This window comes from Aythya ferina, assembly GCF_964211825.1.
Source record: "Aythya ferina genome assembly, chromosome: 13".
In the NCBI taxonomy this organism is placed as follows: Eukaryota; Metazoa; Chordata; class Aves; order Anseriformes; family Anatidae; genus Aythya; species Aythya ferina.
Window position 1 is genome coordinate 18087042 of NC_140311.1, and position 12645 is coordinate 18099686.

At 45.5% G+C, this 12645-nt stretch overlaps 1 protein-coding gene across 15 annotated transcripts in view; it reads left to right on the forward strand.

Moving 5' to 3' along the window:
• The first annotated feature begins 1338 nt into the window (after positions 1-1338).
• The window catches only part of ACSL4 (acyl-CoA synthetase long chain family member 4), a 36798-nt gene continuing 25491 nt past the window's right edge, over positions 1339-12645 (forward strand). For 3 of the 15 annotated variants that reach the window (XM_084534107.1, XM_084534118.1, XM_084534109.1), the window contains exon 1: positions 1892-2054. The gene's annotated coding sequence lies outside the window, so the exon portion shown is untranslated. Of the gene's footprint in view, positions 1557-1890; positions 2055-5002; positions 5164-5524; positions 5582-12645 lie in introns of those variants that run through there. The other 12 variants (XM_084534115.1, XM_084534121.1, XM_084534111.1 and 9 more) reach the window with 8 other exon arrangements.

The following is a 12645-nucleotide window of genomic DNA, read 5'->3' on the forward strand; positions in this document are numbered from 1 at the left end:
AGGAGGTTGAAGAGGAGGTCCCATGACTTGGTGAGGTCTCCTTTTAGGAGGGTGTGAGGGAAGAGTTGCAGCCACCACACAACACACAGCACCTGAAATTGACGTGGGAGCAAGAACAAGCAGTGTGAGGTAGAGGGATGGGTGCCCCAGCTTAAATTTCTTTGAAGTCCCGGGACACTGCAGCTGGAGAACACAAGACTTGTCAGCCTAGACTAGAGATGAATGAGGTAGTAGTGCACAGAATCTGTAGCACAGACCTACAGAACAAGGAGTGACATGGAGACAGTTATGAGAGAGCAGTAATTCATGGATAATCAGCACAGAAGTCAAGGGATATCAAATGGAAATACCAGACAGAAGGCTCAAAACATACAGGAGAGATTTTCACAGAGCATGAAAACTATGGAATTACAGCGGGCTGTAGATGCCAGGAGCTTATAGGAATTAAGAAAGCAACTAGATTTTTCTTCCACAAATTTGTCTATCAAGGGCAGGAATATGCTACTTTTAGCTAAAAATCACTGAGCTGCAGACTTCATTTTCTTCCCTGGGGGTGCCAGTCCCTGCTGCAAGCAGCAGACTGTACCAGCTGGTCCTTGTTCTGACCCAGTGTGGGTCAGAGGCTCTGGGTGGCTCCCACACAGAAGATGCTTCCTTACCCACTGGCAGGATACATCATCACTAAGCTCCATGAAAGACTACAGGAAGTGAAAAATAGTTGGAACAAATTGCAAATATATTCTCTTACCCACTGACCATTTATGAGAAAGATTTGGAAAACAGGCTAATGGGTCTGTTTTAGTTGGGAAAAAAAATATCTCTACCAAGTTTGTTTGCCTAACCCTTCCTTAATAGGGAGAGGTTAAATCAAGAAATATCAAGTCTGCATAAAGCAGATGTGCCTTTGGGCATCTTGCACAATCCAGGCTCGTTCATTAGCAATGACCTGACAATAAGGAAAACAATGAGATTTGAAACAAATTACAACAAAGTGAGAGCAATAAGGGGCTGCCCTAAAATTCGTATGGCCCATGCAAAGCAAAAACCACACGGTAGTTCAGTTCAGCCTCGACGCAAGGAAGTGATGCACTTTGTGCTTTTCTAAGAATTATTACGTCTAACGCCCACATTGCATATTCTGCAGTTGCCAGAAAATTTTAGCCCCCTGCGAGGTGCTGTCTTTAATAGGAACACATTCCTGATACCAAATTTAGTTACTGCCTGTTTTTTTAGTTTTGCTTTTTTCACATCCTGCCCCGCTCCATATGGGCCGGGGGAGGACAGTGCCGGACATCTGCTCGGGACTGACGGGCGCATGGCGTGTGCTCTCTTCTTCTACGCGTTGTTAGGACGCGGCTGTGCGTCTTCCCGAAAGTTAGTTATTTGGTGCTCGCCCTGCTTGGAAGAAGCCTCAGACTGCAGCCCGCGCATAAGCATCTGGCCAGCTGCTGCATGAATCACAGGGATATTTGTGGCCTCTGGCTTTGCGAACCGCACTGGGAGCAAGCCGAGCTGCTCTCCTCAGCGCTGCGCCTGAAACCCTCCTCTAGCACCGAGTGAGTCCCCGTGGGGTCCCCCCGCTCTGCGAGGCGCCCGGGGACCCTCAGCACCCTCGGGAGAGGCGGCAGACCCTCGCTGCTGGCCCGGCCCGAGGCAGCCGGGCTGGGGAGGGGGACCCGGGGGGACCGAGCCTGCGGACAAAGGCGGGGAGGCGGCGCGGCGCTGAGCCGGGGCCGGCCCGAATGGCGTTGGCTTCACCAACCGCCCCCCGGCCTCGGGCTGCGGGGGGGACACCGCGAGCCTGAGGCGCCCCCGGCCCCGCCACCGCCCTCGACCCCGGCCCCGCGCCGCCCCTTTCTCGGCGGCGTCGCGTCAGCGGAGGCGGCGGAGCATTGGCGGCGGAGCGGGGGCTCGCTCCTCCTCCTGCCGCTCTCCCCCCGCCGTCCCTTCCCCTCCATCCCCCCCCTCGCCGGCTCTCAGCCATTTTAGCAGCGGCCGGGGCGAGGCGGGCGGCGTGAGGCGAGGCGAGGCGAGGCGAGGCGAGGCGGGCTGAGGTGAGTGCTCGCGGCGGCCCCGGGGCCGCTCCTCGCCCCGCGGGGCTGAGGCGGGCGGCGCCGGGGGGGCTCCGGGAGCCGGCTCCGGGGCTGGCCCCGCACGGCGGGGGTGGGAGCGCGGCCCCGGGCGGAGGCAGCCGGGGCCGAGGCTTCTCCCGGAGCCCCCCGGAGCCCCCCCCCCGGCCGGTGCCGGGCTGGGGACGCGGCCCGCGGGCGCTGTGAGGCGGTGCCCGGCCCTGGCGCGGCCTGGCGGCGCCGGCACGGAGCCGGGTGCCCGGGGGGCGGCGGGTTGGGGTTTGGTTGTGCGGGGAGGATGCTCGGGGCTTGCAGATGGAGGCCACCGGGAAGCGTTTTGTAAATCGGGGCTTGTTTCCGTAGAAAGTGAACCGACCGCGCTGCTCCCCCAGGGGTTGCGAAAGGGGGCCGGCAGGTTGATGGTATCTGTCCTTGCCTCGTCGTTATTTTCCTTTTGGGCTCTTACAGCTTAAAAATACAGACACGGCGTGCTTTGCCGTTTAGCATGAAAGGAAAATCTGCGTGCCTTACCGATTCTGAGTGCAAAAAGATCGCAAATCAGGCTACGAATAGCAGTTGGAAACACACCATCTTTCTATTTTGGAGTTGTACGTTTTGAGTCATTGGGATTTGTCATCTCTGACTAACCGCGGTGATGGGACCATGGATGTTTCTTCCCGCTTTGTGAAAATCTTAACTTTTAAACATTACATATTTAAATATTTTTTCTCCCAAATGAGAGACAAAATTCAGTGTTCCCCAGTTCCAGGAAAAAAAAATGTTTTTCTTCTGTTTTTCATGCTTGGATACAAAATTTGCGTTTAACACAGTTCCATGGAAACGTTAAATATTTCCATGTAGAAGTTATTTTAGTAAATATTTATGTATTTTTAATTTCCTGCCCACGTATTTGTATTTGCAAAATAACCCTGCATTGTTGTCTTAAACTACACAGTTATATAAAACTTAAAACAGGCATGACAAATTTCCTTCCCCTGCACTGCCCAAGAAAAGCCTGTGATAAGGTTTACACGATATGGTAATAACTGAGGGATTTGCATCTCATGCAAACTTTACTGACCCCTTATCTTTAACGCTATCGGTAACATACGCTGTGCTAGCAAGCGGCAGCGTCGCCTGTTGTCTGCTGGCCCAATAATCCAATGTTTATCAGCAGCTATAAATTTTCAGCACAATAAACTCCCAGTGTTCTGTGGATGACACCTTCTAACAAGGAGGTTATGCTCTAGCCCTTTTATAAAGCTAGGAAGCAACTCTTTAACAAGTTGCTAAGGCGAGGCGTTAGGAACAGATATATTCCAAGAGATAGCAAGATACCCATCTAGTAAAACAAATGCACCCTATTATGCTGTTTTAAACAAAGTTAATTCCCAAGTGAAATATTTAAATGGTAGTCAGAGCCTGAGCCAAATAAACATGCATAATCTATTAAAGTTAATCATTAATAAAAAGGTAGTTAACGTGACAAGTGGTTGAGTGCCTGTTTGTAAGAAAAATATTTTTCATAAGAAATGTCTTATGCTAAAAAGAATTGGAGTTAATTATTAAGATAAGTCTTCATTGTGTAGGCCTGTGATCACCATGCTTCAGGACATTTATATTTTCAGGAGAAAGGGAAGCTTCACAGAAGGAAGAAGGCAATTTTCTGAGAAACAAAACTTACAGTTTTGTTCCGGTGTTTGTACGTTGGATTGTTATTTAGCTCGTGCAGTCTCTTCCAAAGAACACCTGTTTTGTGGAAGGTACATCTCAAAATCTGGCCACACTACTATAATTTTCCTTTATTCCACAGCAGCTAGAGAGCAACTGTGTTGTGCTTGGCTTTGTTTCAAAGCTGCTGTGCCTCCTCGTCCCCCTGTAACTGGGATCACTCTGACACCTCTCCATCCCAGAGGTGCTCAGGGGAGTAGGTGAGTTGTACAGCGGGTCCAAAGGGGAAATTCAAGAGCGACTATTTCTCCTTGGGAAGTGGAATAGGTGGCTAGGAATTAGTAATTATTTGCTATTGTTTGTCCTTGTTTTTCAGTTGAGGGGGAAAAAGAATTTAGGATTGTCCATAATCCACAGGCACTAATGACTGCATGCTTCCTCAGAATCTCGAACTTCGTAGGCAGGCACATAAAAATGAAAGCTGAACACGGCACTAATGACTTCTGTGGCCGCGCGCTCACAGAGTAGCTTGTGTCATGATGAAAGTAAAACATACACTTGAAGTGGTGTGACGGGTTCCTTCCTTCTGCTTCTGTAATGATACATGGCTCACGTGAAGTCTGAAAGTGCCAAGGCCCTTCCCCACAGATTGCTGTTTGTGTTCTGAGGGTTGGCTGGGAGAGCCTTGTCAGAGTCCTGGATCTGCTGGAACTGTGAGAAGTTTTCACAGGTTTTATGTGAATCTGAGCTAAAAGCCCCTGTACAGAGCAAGGCTCACGTTTGCAAAGAGGAAGCCTGACTAGTTGCCAGAACTGCTTGGGAGGTGCGGTTTCAGTTTTCTTCTTCACAATAGATACTTGCTGTGATCTGCATCGAGCCACTCAGCCGAGATCAACAAAAATAATTGGAGAGAACTTAAATAAACTACAGTAGGTTTCCTTTCCCTGCTGCTCCTTACAGCTATCAGCTTCTACCTCGTACTTCATATGAAGCATACTTGTAATCGAGATACTGCTTTCATCGAGTGCCAGCTGCACATAACATTATTTACCTGACCAAGTGCATCATCCAGGGGTTAGGAATGAGAGGTGGGGGCGGCAGCTCCCTGCTGTTGGCCTAGATAGGGAGCCCTTGGACTCTTCAGGCTACTGGGCTGCTTCTGACGCGTGCTGCCGTAGCTCACAGTAGCTTTGGAGCCAAGACTAATCTTGGTGCCGGCTTGAACTTGATCTTCTGCAAAGGTTAGGCTTGATGAGCAGTGTGTGAGGCAGGCGTGGCGGTACAATCTGCCAGGGAGTTACTTTACCTTTTCAGATGACCCTAGTGGTGGCAGAGAGCTCAGAAGGCATGTGGAGCCATTTGGCAATATGGAGATAAATTGCACAGGCGTTCTTCAGAAACAGAGGAGCAGAAGTAAAGAAAGGTGATGGTGGGCATGGAGTTAAGGGGGGAGATATTTTCTGCTAGCCAACATGTTGCCAGAATTTTGATTTATTTAATGAATTATTTTTCAAGTTTGTGTATGCGAGTTGCTTATTGGAAGTGAGGGCAGTGCTAATGCTATGGCATCAAAAAGTTAGCATGCGTTGTGTTTGGTTTGCTCTTAGGTTAATAGCTGTGTAATGTGGACATGGGAAATTGCTTCCCTCTTTGCTCTGGACAGAGCTAAGCCTCAGACCTTCTTGATTGAAATCAAGAAGTACTTTTCACCTCAGTAAAGTGTTTTGTAAGGAATCCTAGATAGTGATAAAACAATTAAAATTTTGCATGTTTTTGCTTTGTAGTACAGTTGATGTCAGATCATTGGATATTGTGCAGCGGGGAGATCACTCGGCTTCCAGGTGAGATAACTTCATCTCCAAGGTGGAGATAAAGTGATCCACCAGTTATCACAGATTTAAAAGTCTCCAAGCTGGATCATTTTAAATTCAAGGCTCTTAAATCTATTATACCTGAATATGACAGTTGTTCGGTGTGGAGGAAACCAGTGACCTAGGATTTCCTCTGGCGTATGTTGATGTGATTGTTGATGCCTTTGAGTACATCACTGTTGCATCAGCTGAGCATCTTTTTTTCTAAAAGCATACTTTCTAAAAGTAACTTGCTTGTTAGGCAACGGATTTTTTTTTTTTTTAATTTGTATTATAAATTCACTGGTGTGTCAGAAACAGTGTTAAAAATCAGAGCATGTACATCTCCTTTACTGTGTGATGATGCCGTACCTTGTCTAATTATTTTTGCTTGTTACTTTTGTTAGTGTGGGGTGGGAAATGCTCTTATTTTCATGCCCTGATCTTCAGGAATGTTAACAGCATAGATGCATTATGGCAGTTAAAATATTAATGTACATACCAATGGAAAAAAAAAAAAACAACTAACTTTTCTTGAAAACCTTTGAAATTAGAAACAAGTTGACATGCCAAGGACAAGATTAAAATAGCACATTGCATTCCAACACTTGCACTCTTAAAACTTTTACTAATTAAAGACATATATTATTGTAGTAACTCTGAAGTGGTCTGGTTTAGTACTACTTATTATAGAAAACAAGACTGCAAGTGAGTAAGATGCTTCACGGAGATGCTTGTGTTCAGAAGATTTCTATAAAAATGTACGTTTATGATAAATGTACAATTTATTTTTAAAATAGCTGCTAATGACACATTTAGCATCTAGTATATTTGCTTCTAGTATAAGCATGGTCAACATGTTAAAAAATAAAAAATCTTAATGTCCAGCTAATGGTTATGTTTTGCAGAATGACTTGTTAGATCTGAGCAGCAGATCTATTTATTTTTAAAGATATGTTATGATAATGTGCAACCCATTTTAAGGTGAAAACAGTATTAGTACAGTGCACTCTGTCCTTGTTCTACTTAGCTAGGTGCCTTACCTAACTGTGTAGCATTCTAAATTTAAGTAACACTTCTTAATAAATGTGACTTTCATTGTAGGAGACACACAAGAGTAGATCTGTTCTGCAGGAAGTGATGGTTACGGTTTCTTTTGAACCAGTGCTCACAGTGAGCAAGACATGCCTCTGAACTGTGTTACTCCGTGTGTGTAATTGTTCAGTTTCAGCTGTACTTACTGCAGTTAGATGTCTAGTTTAGAGAATTATTGTTTAAAGTTTCACAGCAAATGCACAGAGAAGTAATTTGAGTAGCACAGTCATCTCTTTAACGAAGGTTCTTACCTGAATGCTGCTCTTCCACAGCAGCCCACAGGCGTGCCACGTGTGCAAGGCTCCTCGTGCGCAGCGCTGCACCCTGCTGTGCGGTGTCGTGGCTCTGGGCTGCGAGCTGGGGTTATTGGGGACTGTGCCTCTGCAGCTGCTGCCTCCATGGAGCCAGCCTGTGGTACAGAGTAAAAGCTCCATTAGCAGCTGCAGTATACCTTTATGCTTGGTAATAACTAGCATGGTAATTATGATAGACGTTTAACACTTACGCAGTTCTGCTTTTCAAGAAGAATTCAAGCCCTTCCAATCGTCTTTGGAAAACTGGTGGGAAGTTGGCCACTGTACCTAGGTAAGCTGGAGACTCAGCAGTTCTCCAAGGAGACTCCGAAGTTCTTGAATTCATTCTCAGAAGATTGCTTAGAAAATGACAGTGAGCATTGTTTGGGTGGGCAGCTTCATGAGAACAGATTTTTGCCAGCGAAGTTCTCCTCGTTTCTGCTAGCTGAGGTAAGCTGTACTGAGCTTGGTGTGTGTGGCAGGTTACACCATTCCCCGTGCTGGCTGCACAGCTCTGTCTGGCACAGCTTTAGGTATATCTCCCTGTTCCTGAGGATCCTAGTGCAGAACGAATGGCATGCCAGAATCCGAAACAGGCACTCGAGTTCTTAAAACAACAAGACACTTCAATATAATAAGATTCTTCTGAACTACTTGTAATGCCAGGCATAGATAATCTAGGCATAGCAGCCTGTGTGACAAGGAGCCAGAGAAGCTACAGATCCCTTTAATCACTCCTTTAATACTGTTTTTCTATCAAGCAAATTATTTACTTTCTCAGCAGAAGGAATAGAACATTCCGGGGGACAAGTGGTCTCTCAGTGATGTCCCCTGTGGCACTTCTTAATTTGCAGGCTTTAATTGGGCTTGTGTTGAGAACACCGTGAACAAGAGCTGACTGAAGAGAGAAACTTGACTTCAGGGTTTCTTGTTGAAGCCTTCCTCCATTAACCTTGAGGCTTTTTAATTTTGAAATGGAAAGCTATTAGTAGAGCAGTGGGGAGTGGAGGAAAGGTGTGTTATCGGATGCTCTCTCAAAGAGATGGCCCAAGGTGTGGCTTTTTCCTCTCACTTTGATGCTAACAATCAACTTCTGAGGGAGTCTGGGCGTCTTCTAGATTCTTGCAAGATGTTTCTTGATCGCCTTTCCTTATGAACCTTATAAATAGCCTGAGAAAACTTGCTTAACTTTCTGTTGGCACTCAGGGAGACCTCCTTCCCAAACGTTTGGGATGGTCAGAGGGGTGTCCATGTGAGCCCATGGTGACACGTGGGCACTGCCACTGATGGGGATAGCTTCAAGCTCTTCTGCATTCCTAGGAAGGTCAGCAAGCTGCCAGCAAAGAGCTGGCTGGGGAGCTGGGTTAGGGTCTCCTGTTTGATTCTTGCAGAAGAAACTTGATGGAGTCACCTTGATGCAGAAGTTGCCTAGTCTCAGACTGGACTAAAGCTCCGTGATGTTGCAAGGGCAGTTTCCAGCTGGGCCGAAAAGCATTCAGGCTGATAAAATGTTCGAACCTGGTTTGTGAGATTGCTTCTGGGAGCTCTGCTGCAGTCTGCCAGCTTGGATGTCAGTTGCTTGCAGGAGCTCTTCAAGTAAGACACTTGGTGATGCTGAGCACCCCAAAAACCCTCATTTCCATATGGAAATTTTTCAAAGCTTAAACAACGCAACTCAAAACAAATGCCAAGCATGCATGAGCTGCTGCTTAGCTCTTAATATACTTTCCCTGTTCCCTAATAGTTGCATGCACAGCCATATCTCTGCCATCAAACCCTTTGCAGCGGGGTGGTATCCCCTGTATACCTTCTACATTGTCAGAGAGTCATCCATAAAATAATCGAGTAACTGTCCTGCTTGGTAACTGACCCTTACGCCTTCCTAAGAGCATTGTTTGCACAGATTCAGCTCACAAAAGTAGACAAATATTAGGACAAAGATATTAATAAATAATAATATTAAGTATGTAATAGTGCAAGGAGAATTTTTTTCAGTGTTGGTAGTTGTTAGAAGCATTTTTTTTCTATTTCCCAATTCAGTCTCTTGGAAAAGAATGTAGGAGGCACTGCAGAAAACAAACAAATGGTTTCTGCAGAGCACATGTGTGCCCCAAGGCACTTCTGTGGCAGTCAGAAAATCTTTATGCGTCACATAAGAACAGCACTAACACCTGTGTTTGGCTTTCTTTAAGAGTCTGCTAGTGCAGGTAAGTTTTTCTCACCATCCCACATTAGCAGAAACGTTTTTACAGATAGAACCAGGGGCACATGGATACATCCACAGCTTCTCCAGCTTCTGGCTGTGGATGACTGCACGGCTGGGCTCTGGTGCTGAGCCTGCAGGAGGGAGCCCTTCATCGGGTCGTGTGCCTGCTGTCAGAGCGCTATCAGGCCGCAGCATCAAGGGGACACGCCTGTTGATTCCTGCCCCAGTTTTTTTTTCTATTAGCTACTCTGCTGGAGCAAATGAACAGTGCTTGGTTCAGCATAATGTGTACTGATGAGCTTGAAAGTAAAACCAACGTCTCACTGGTCTTCTGAAGTGAAAGGTAACGGTGTGCAAGTTTCTGACAGCTGAGCAACTCGTTGCTCGTTTTATATCCAGCTTACTTGGGTCAATAGCAAGCCTCCTATAAGGCAGTATTTGCTAAAATACAGAATCTCCTAAAATAAAAGATCATTTATTTCTGCGTTTCTGTAATGATTGCTTATCTGGCCACAAGTCTGATTTGATGTTTTAAGTAGGTTACTATTTTATAAATCACATTATGTGCATTTCTGTACACTAGGAGCCACCCGTACTAACTGAACCAGGAAACCTACTGAGAAAGGCGTACAGAGACGCACTGGATTGCAGATAAGGAGCATTCATCTGCTAAGGCCCTGCACTGGCAGTTTCTCATGCTCGGTGAATACACAGAGGCCTCACTGTCTGGTTAGGCCACAGAAACACGCAGGTACTACAAAGCACTGTCTAACTTTGCACAGGGTTGCGGTTAACAGTGCTATACCTGTGTGTGGCAGGTGGTACAGAAATCTGCAGGGGTCTTTCTGAGTTAACTGAGCACTGCCATCAGTGTGCTGTGGGGCTTGTAGGGCTGAGCGAGGCCAGAGGTAAGGGTACAAGGAGGAGGTGCTGTGTAATTGCCAGTAAGAGCATGCAAGTGTCTTGCTGCAAAATCCAGTGAATCGATGGGGGTGCTCACATTTAAGGAAACGTTTCACATTGCCCAAGCAATGTCAGGCACTTTGTTGTCTCCTCTCCACTAGTTACACCTGCAGTATTTTGTCGAAAAGATCCTGCTAACCTAAGTACATGGCAGATAGAACACACAGTGAGTCATTTTCAGCATGTTTCCTCTTGGAAGCGAGAGGAGCTGAGCAGCCCATGAAATGTCACTACTGCAAGTATGCTGGGTAGGTTTGAGGAGCTAGAAACTGTCCATCTCACTGCACACTGAAAGTTGATTCGAGTATTGGTTAACAGCAAATCCCCCCAAATTTATGAATGAGGGCATTCTTTTCATAGCTTAATCTCTCAACTCAGCTGCTCCCTGTTTCCTGCACCGTATGACTGCTTTGGATTAGGAAAATTACTAACTTCCGACCTTCAATAAATAACAAATTATGCGTATTTTGGAGTATACAAAATTAGTCTGTAATTAATTTTCAGTAAGACATTTCTGTGCTTGCAAGTGGTTGTTGGTGGTTTTGTTTTGTTCTCTCTTTTTTTTTTTGTGGGGGTGTTTTTTGGGGGGGAGGGTGAGGGTTGCTTTTAATATAAATTAAAGTAGGTTAGTTATCACCCTACAGCATCTGGTTGCTTTTTTCTAATGCTGTACTACCACAAGCATGGTACGCTTGCAAGAGCTGCAGCTGGCACTCCCTCTGGATCCTGGTGCAAGGGGATGGGACAGAATGGGACAGCAAAAAGTAGGTAGAGGCTGCTTTAGCTCCATTTTATGCTTGTTTAAGATGCTATAAAGCTATGGTGTAAAGGTGCAAGTGATCCTGTGTCAGCTGAGCTAAACCAACGTTGCCACTTCCTCCCTTGCACTCACGCTTGTCTGACTGGATAGGGAGCTGCTTCGGGTACCTGGCTTGACTTGAAAGCTTCATGTAAGTGCCTGGCTGCAGAATGTGCAGCCCAAGGGAACAGTCTGTGCGATCACAGCAGTCCAGAGTTGGACTGAGTTAGCTGCCATGAACCCAAACCTAAAGACTCTGATAGGGAACCAGCAGGATTTTTGCACTGCTGTCACTTCTCTGTTTGAGTTTCCATTATGCTGAAGTCATGTTATTGTGAATCCAAGAAAATCATTTGCCCTAGTTGCATATAACTCAAAATGTGTTTTAAGTACTATTTATGGCATTAAAATCTTCAATCCCTTTTATATTCTTAATGTGACACATTTTTCACAGTAAAAACGTGTATCTTCAAAGAAGAAGAATTGCAATACTATACAGGCTAAGTGTAGTTTTACAGCATTAGTTTCCGTAGCTTTGAATGTTACATTCAGAAGAGCTGAGACAAAAATCTGCTACTGGTAATGCCAAATAACAGCAAAGCAATGTAACGGGGCGGGGGGGAGCAAGAGATCCTGGTTTGCGGTGCCTGTGGTCCTCTAGTAGGAAGTGAGGATGGAGCAGTCTGTCCGGCCCAGTAGCCCATTAATTTCTCATTTTGCACGTTACTGTACATGAAGGCAGCTGCACGTACAACTGATTCATACTGCGTATTTACACAGTATAGTTTAATACTGAATTTAAGGTGCTTGTTTTTGTGCCTTTGTTAGCTTGGTATGTGTTTAATTTTCATTATGAAAATAGATTCTCCCTTTATTTCATAAGCATGCAAATGGTTTTGCATTTTTACAAGCTCTACCATGTTTAAATAATATGGTCAAAACTACTTTCATTATGAAGGGTATCTCTATGGGGAAGAGAGGAAGGAAGAAGGGGAAACTAAGCTTGCTATTCATAATAAAACTCAGGGTCAAACTGGTGAAACTGGGATAGGAGCAAGGTTATGCCTTAGAAAACCGTGAAAAGCATCCTGCTTGGCTGAGTATACTACTGGACATTGTGGGGTTGTCAGTACTCAGTCTGTCTGTGGTTATACATTCCCCTTGCTCTGGTTCATGTAAAAGAAGCTGCATAGGCATTTCAGTATTTCACTGAAGCTCGGTCTTTTGAGTATGTTTTTCTTACAAGCCTTTCAAGAACAATACCTTACAGTCATGTAAAACTGGACTGAAAAAAAGAGCATGCTAGACAGTCCGGGAATTTTAGTCTAGTGTAAATTAAGACAAAAACTTGTTCTATCAGTGGGCTGGTCATGTTGTTTGATTGCTCATAGATGGTTTGATGAATGGTAGTCACGTACGCAGAAGGGTCAGTGATGCATGGAAACAAGCGTAAGGTTCCTTTCAGGTCACACCACCCAATAAAAACGACCAGGCGGTGAGCAGTCTCACCATCTCTCTCCCCCCGTCTGACACTGTAAAGATGTAGCAGTTATTCAGGTACATGTATAACCTACACCCCCTGAAACTACTGTTGTGTGGAGAGTAATCCTCATTAAACGTAGTTCATAATTTCTGGAATACGTGCATGATAAGAAGATACTGATATAGCTTGTGTGTATGCTAATACTACTCTATACCC